We start from the raw sequence: 6022 nt of genomic DNA on the forward strand, positions 1-6022 counted from the left end.
CCCCCCCCCCCCCCCCCCACACACACACACACACACACACACTCATACACATACACACGCACACACGCTCATACACACACTCATACACGATCATATACAAAGAAATACCTACGCATTTATATAGACGACCAGTGTGAGACATAATATATGCAAATTAGCGAACTTCAAAGGGCGAACTAAATATGCTCAAAAATAGATTTGGTCGTTAATGTCTACATTTCTTTCATTGACTATGCCACTACAGTCTCTCTATGAACTAGGTTTCGCCATCTGTCCCCTTAATATTGACACTATTTTCCCACTGTTACAAACTAACATCAGACAAAACTTACAAAATATGAAAAGTCGTGATTTTCTATAAGGTACCTCAGTTTTACAAGTCACATATTTATAAGTAGCGGTTTATTAATGCACATGCATTTTTAAAGCCCAAATATGAACATAATTTTCGAACTCTACCAATTAATTTTTCCCATTATTTATTCGTTCACCTATTAAAAACTAGAATTTGTATTCGTTTATTTCAGCTCTAAACTGAACATAATTGTGCCGAAAAGCTACAGAACATGTCATTAATTTAGTACAACTTTAAATTGAGAATTTCAGCAGTCTTGAGAACCCATTTTCGCCTTTAGATAAACCCTAAAATTTGTTGAGAAAAGCGTGAATTAGTGGGAATTTCCTGGTATTTGCTGGTTTTATTACTTTCCTTTTATTATCACTTACTGTTATAAAAGACACGACTTATCCGTTTGCCGTTTCTATTTCAGCAACAGTCGATTTTTCCTATTTCATAACAAGAAAGAACCTCGAACATACGTCACTAGAAGAAAGTTTTCAAAGTGCAGATTAGGATAATTAGTGTCAAGCATTATATCATTTTGCGGTCGAGTTTCTAAAAACGAATTTGTAGGACATCGTTATTTCTCAAACTATAATTCATATTATTATTCTAGTTATATCATATCCGATCCTCGCTTTTATGTTCCTGGCAGACATTTATTAAACATGGCGCTATAATTTGAAAGTGGTTTAATCTGTTTGCTTACTGCATGTGTCATGTTATGAAAGCCGTGTCGCGTATGTTAATGCTAATGTGAAAGTCGCGTTTCAGAATATCTTTAAGGATAGCAAAATTGAAACGAATTGCGAATTTCGGGTTAGATCTCTTTGTTAATCTTTCGTTTAATCAATTACTACAACTTAGTTCATGTAGGATTTCGATGCACTGAATAATCTTACGTTTGTGTGCAAATTTTGTGTGCAGAGGTAAGACTCATTTTCCCTTTTCTCAATCAGTGAGTGATTAATTCAAATTGCAAACTTTCCACCTCAATTATTGATTAGAAATAGGGTTCTTTTACCATTTTCGTACCATTACCCCAATCTTTATCTGTTGTTGCTTTTTCTCTAGCCCCCCCCCCCCCCCCCCCTCCCAAAAAATAGTAATTAGTGGGGTGGGTTTAAGTTTTTGCAAAACCTCAGCTCACGTGCTATAATACTCCAAAGCGAAGCTTGTGGCAATGGCAATTATCACGACTCTAATTATTTTCTACTTGCTTAACAATCCAAGAATTAGATTTCAATGGAGGTCTGTCTTTTTTATGACTGAAAAAAGCATGATTTTTTCATAAACCAAGAATTGAATTGCACTAATATTACGACCCGGAAAGGAGCATTGCTGCCACGCTTTTCAATCGACTGGAGGTACATTATTGGGGTAGGTTCAAAACAAGAAACTACGCTCGCGAAAAACAAAAATTATGCCAAACAATTGAAAAAAATATGAGCTGCAGAGAACATGCAGTGTTTAATTTCTTCTTGCTTCTTAGAAGAGAGAGTACGGAGAGCTGATATGATTCAATTAATTAATTTGATGCTATTGAGTTGAGTATACGTTCTCTGTAAGCTTGTTATCCATTTTATAGATGAACAAGGTTTGTGGTTAATTGCCGCTGTCAGCCTTTCAAAGGCCATTATTTCGGCTCTTTCTTTTTTTTGCAACTCAAAGAATTTGAATTGAATTGGAGACGCGTTCTTTTTTAAGACTCGATGACTCTTGGTTTTTTTGATCAGTGAGCAATTAAGGAAACCCAAAATTGAGGTAGAAAATAAATTTAAATAAGTTGTTTTGGTGCATAGCTTCGAAGAGCGGAGGAAAGGGAAAAGTGTTTTTCTCTAAATACCTCCTTTTGAAACAAAGCGAGAAATGTAGGTAAAAAAATCACTTAGCCTTCACGTGCGGCTTTTTCACGCTTATTATTTTTAAATTTTGAAGGTTCATGTTGGTCGAAAATATTTGGTTTGTTTAAATACCTTTCCAAGCTTTTTGATAATTAAGAGAAATTTCATGCAGTTTTGGGGTATTTTCTGCGCATTCTTAGGCCATTATAACAATATGTTTTTAATTGTTCTTGAATGAAGTTCATAGCAATTATTGTAAACGTCTTGGTTTTTTATGCAAATTTTGTGCTTGACCTTTTTGCGCTTTTCTTCTAGAACAAACTTTGACTCCTCAAGTGTCTTTTTCACGCTTTCGTTCTTCATTTTTGAGTGATCTCACTTCGAATTAAAGCTTGTTGCTAATAATAAAACCACTTTTTGCAGCATAGCAATACAAGGGACTAATAGCCGATTGGGCAGTGCATCTTGTTATGCATCGGGATTCGAATTCCGGAGTTGTCAAATGGGTTGTTTACACCGGCCTGTCGTTCGAGAGCAATTTTTCCGACATTAGTCGGTTCATGTTTCATTGCTTTTATTGTTAACTGAATTGAAACATAACGCTCCTTTTTTATTACAAACTGAATCGAGTTATGTTGGTGCAAAGCATTTTTCTTTAAAAAAGTTTGTCTGAAAATGGAGAATAATTGAAAAAAACTTCTCATTTTTTTAGATTTCCTCTAATTGATATATTTAGGGATGTATGCGAATATTTATTAGCTTGACTAGTTCTATATGAGCAAATTTATAATCTCTATATGATTTCAGAGCTCACTCTTAGTTATTTTTATGTCAAGTTTTATTGTCCGTCAATGACTATTCTTCTGCCCTATCTTTTTGATTCGTTTTATTTTTGATCACCTTTTTTTCATAGACTACGGCTTTTTCACGGTTTGGGCGAATACCTTCAAGGTCAGAAAGTGGAACCAAAAAAACAGGAAGAAACCCGAGAACTAAACTTTAATGTTTAAAGTATTTTTTCATTAAATTATCATTTTTTTACAATATACTGCTGACTGTTGTTTGTATTATTAATAGCCGCCCTCATCTTCTCAGCCGGCTATTACTGCGCTCGTATTTTTTTTTACTTCGTCAAACTTTTTTTCGCTTTACCATTTTGCCGCTTCTCTCTTCTCTCATTCTGCTAAAAGTGAATTTGAACATCAGTTGCTAAGCAAAGCAATTCAAAATGAACAGAGTCGGTATAAAAAATTGAAGTCAGAAATAGAAACGGGATAAACCCATAAAGCCCAATTTTAGATGCCCGCTATTTGAACGTCGTTCCTATAAGTCATAGTTACCACCTCTAATGCTTATTGGTGTTGATAGTAGCCCCTGTAGCCTCTCTCTAAGAAACAGAAGTATGTTCAACTACGAAATGGCATCAAAATGAATCGGACTTAAACAATATTTTTGTACAAAAATCTTTTTTTTTCAATATATTCTATTCGTTCAATCCCAATCATGCTTATTGGAATCAACGATGGCTATTTTCCGGCAATCTGCCGGGTATGTTTCCTAATGTTTTTTATTTTATAACTTGAATTCACCATAATTATCTTATCTAAAAAATCGCGGAAGGAATCAGAATAATATTCCCTACTTTTTCCAGCTGTTTTCATCTTCGCAACGGTTTGTGCGTTTAACGGCGGCTATTGTCGGGATATTTGCCGGATATGTTATAATTTTTGTATGTAACATTTGTCTGTTTGACGCTTCTTTCACTTTTCACTAAAACAATGATTAAATGGTTTTAAAATCTTCACCTATGAAATTTAATTTGTTAATTTCTTTTTTTTGTAGTTTCAGCTTCAATACTTTCCCAAAATTAAAAACAAAACTTCTATGAAATTCATCAAAATCTTTTAAAAGATTTTGTATTTATCTTGAAATTTATCTCTTCAAGCCTCTTCCCTCTTTATTGCAAAATCTTTTATACCAAATTTATCTTTCAATTGTTTAAATTTATACTAAATTATATTTGTTTTATCCGAATTTTTCTATGAAAAAGTACTGAGAAGAAGATAAATAATAAGGCACAATTTAATTAGTTTGATCAATTGTTCTAGTATTCATGCATTTTTCCATTGTCTATTCTGAACATTATTGTAAAAACCGTTTGTGTAAATTGATATCACAATTTTTGTGCTATGGATTTGTTTAAATTTTTATCAACACAATTGATATTTCTGAATGATCTCTTCTGCAAATTAAATACATCTACCTTTTTTGATTATTTTAAGACATGTGTCTAGTTTTTTTTTTCAATATCACTTTGTAAAAAATCATAATTCAGCTCTCATCAATACTTTTTAGAATTTTTGTCAATTTAAGCAGCCAAAAACATTTTAAGCTTGAATGTTTGTCAATGTGCAGCATATGTAAAAAAATTTTGAACTCAATATCCAATTATTTCCAAGTTTTTGTTTTTTAAATACTCATGAGGTTTTTAAATTCTGGTTGGTTTTTACAGTTCCAAAATTTTTCATCAATAAATTTTTCTCCTTGTTAGAGTTGTTTTGTTTTCACTTTTCATCAACTTAGTTCATGAGAGAATTATTTCTTTCGCAAAATTTGGAATTTAGTTACCATTGAACTAATCCCTTTTTTCTTTACCTTCTCTCTTTTTTGATAGTTTAGTTGTTGACTTTCCCCTTTCAACCATATGGACATTTCGTTGTTTTTCAAGTTCTTGGATTGTATTTAAGGATTTTACTTATTTGTTTGTGATTTGATTAACAATTGGAACTAGAGAACGTTCAGTTTGTCTAAAACATACATAAATCAGTAAACCACTAGCAAAACTCAAGATTGAACGGCAACTTCGACCATATAATTTCAGATGAAATAAAATTACAAACTGCGATTTTATAATACTAATACAGGAGCTCTCCATTGCTGGATATAGGGTTTAATTGGCACTGGTGTTCGAGTGGTGTCCAGTATTTTTCCAGCTATTTCCATTTTGACTCATGCTAGTGTTTTTAAGATCAATGATTTGACTTTTGTTTTTTCTGACCAAATGGCGGGTCCCCATTACCGTTTTTCAAAAAAACAAAATATCCGTTGAATCTGGTCGGAATCTTGTTGGAGAGATTTTCTTGTCAGTGTCAGAAATCTCACTGCTTTTAAATTTTAAGGTGAGAAATTTAAGCTGAGATGCTAAAACTATTTCAGTTAGATAGCCGCAAGACTAAAAAAAATTTCAACAAAAACGGTTCAATAAACATAGATAAACAGCAAAAGTTCTATACTAAGAAGTTTCTCAAAAAACACGTGAACTTCAAAAAAAGCCATAAAAAAACAAAAGAAAAAAGGGAAAATTCTGATTTAATTTGATCATCATTTTGCAACAAAGTTATCTGGAATCTAGACTATGAGGACAGAACAAGAGGTAAGCAAAATTGTAAAAATGTAAATTGTAAAAAGGGGAGAAAATGAACGAAACACCAACACTTTTAAAATGTTTTTCATTTTTTGAAATTTTCTCTAGCGTCACCACATCATTTGTTTTTAAAGAGTTATTGTGTCTGCGTATCTGTTTGATCAGTGGTTACTCACCGACATTCAATCAACACGTTAAACAAAATTTAAAACACAGAAACGCACGACAGCAAGTTTATTTCGTTTATTTTATGAAAACGAAGAGATATCAATTATTTCATTTGAGTTTTTAATTTCTGGTTGGTTTTTAAAGGTCCAAAAATTTTTCAACAATAAATTTTTTTCCTAGTTAGACTTGTTTTGTTTTTAGTTTCTATCAACTTATTTCATGATAGAATTATTTCTTTGGCAAAAT

At 32.4% G+C, this 6022-nt stretch overlaps 1 protein-coding gene across 5 annotated transcripts in view; it reads left to right on the forward strand.

Annotated features, from left to right (window-relative positions):
* The first annotated feature begins 345 nt into the window (after positions 1–345).
* The window catches only part of LOC142351498 (phosphatidylcholine:ceramide cholinephosphotransferase 2-like), a 51333-nt gene continuing 45656 nt past the window's right edge, over positions 346–6022 (forward strand). For 2 of the 5 annotated variants that reach the window (XM_075403547.1, XM_075403551.1), the window contains exon 1: positions 346–1269. The gene's annotated coding sequence lies outside the window, so the exon portion shown is untranslated. The remainder of the gene's footprint in view (positions 1270–6022) is intronic. The other 3 variants (XM_075403548.1, XM_075403546.1, XM_075403550.1) reach the window with 2 other exon arrangements.

The sequence above is a fragment of the Convolutriloba macropyga genome, chromosome 13 (genome assembly GCF_964194025.1).
Source record: "Convolutriloba macropyga chromosome 13, txConMacr16.3, whole genome shotgun sequence".
NCBI classification, from domain to species: Eukaryota; Metazoa; Xenacoelomorpha; order Acoela; family Convolutidae; genus Convolutriloba; species Convolutriloba macropyga.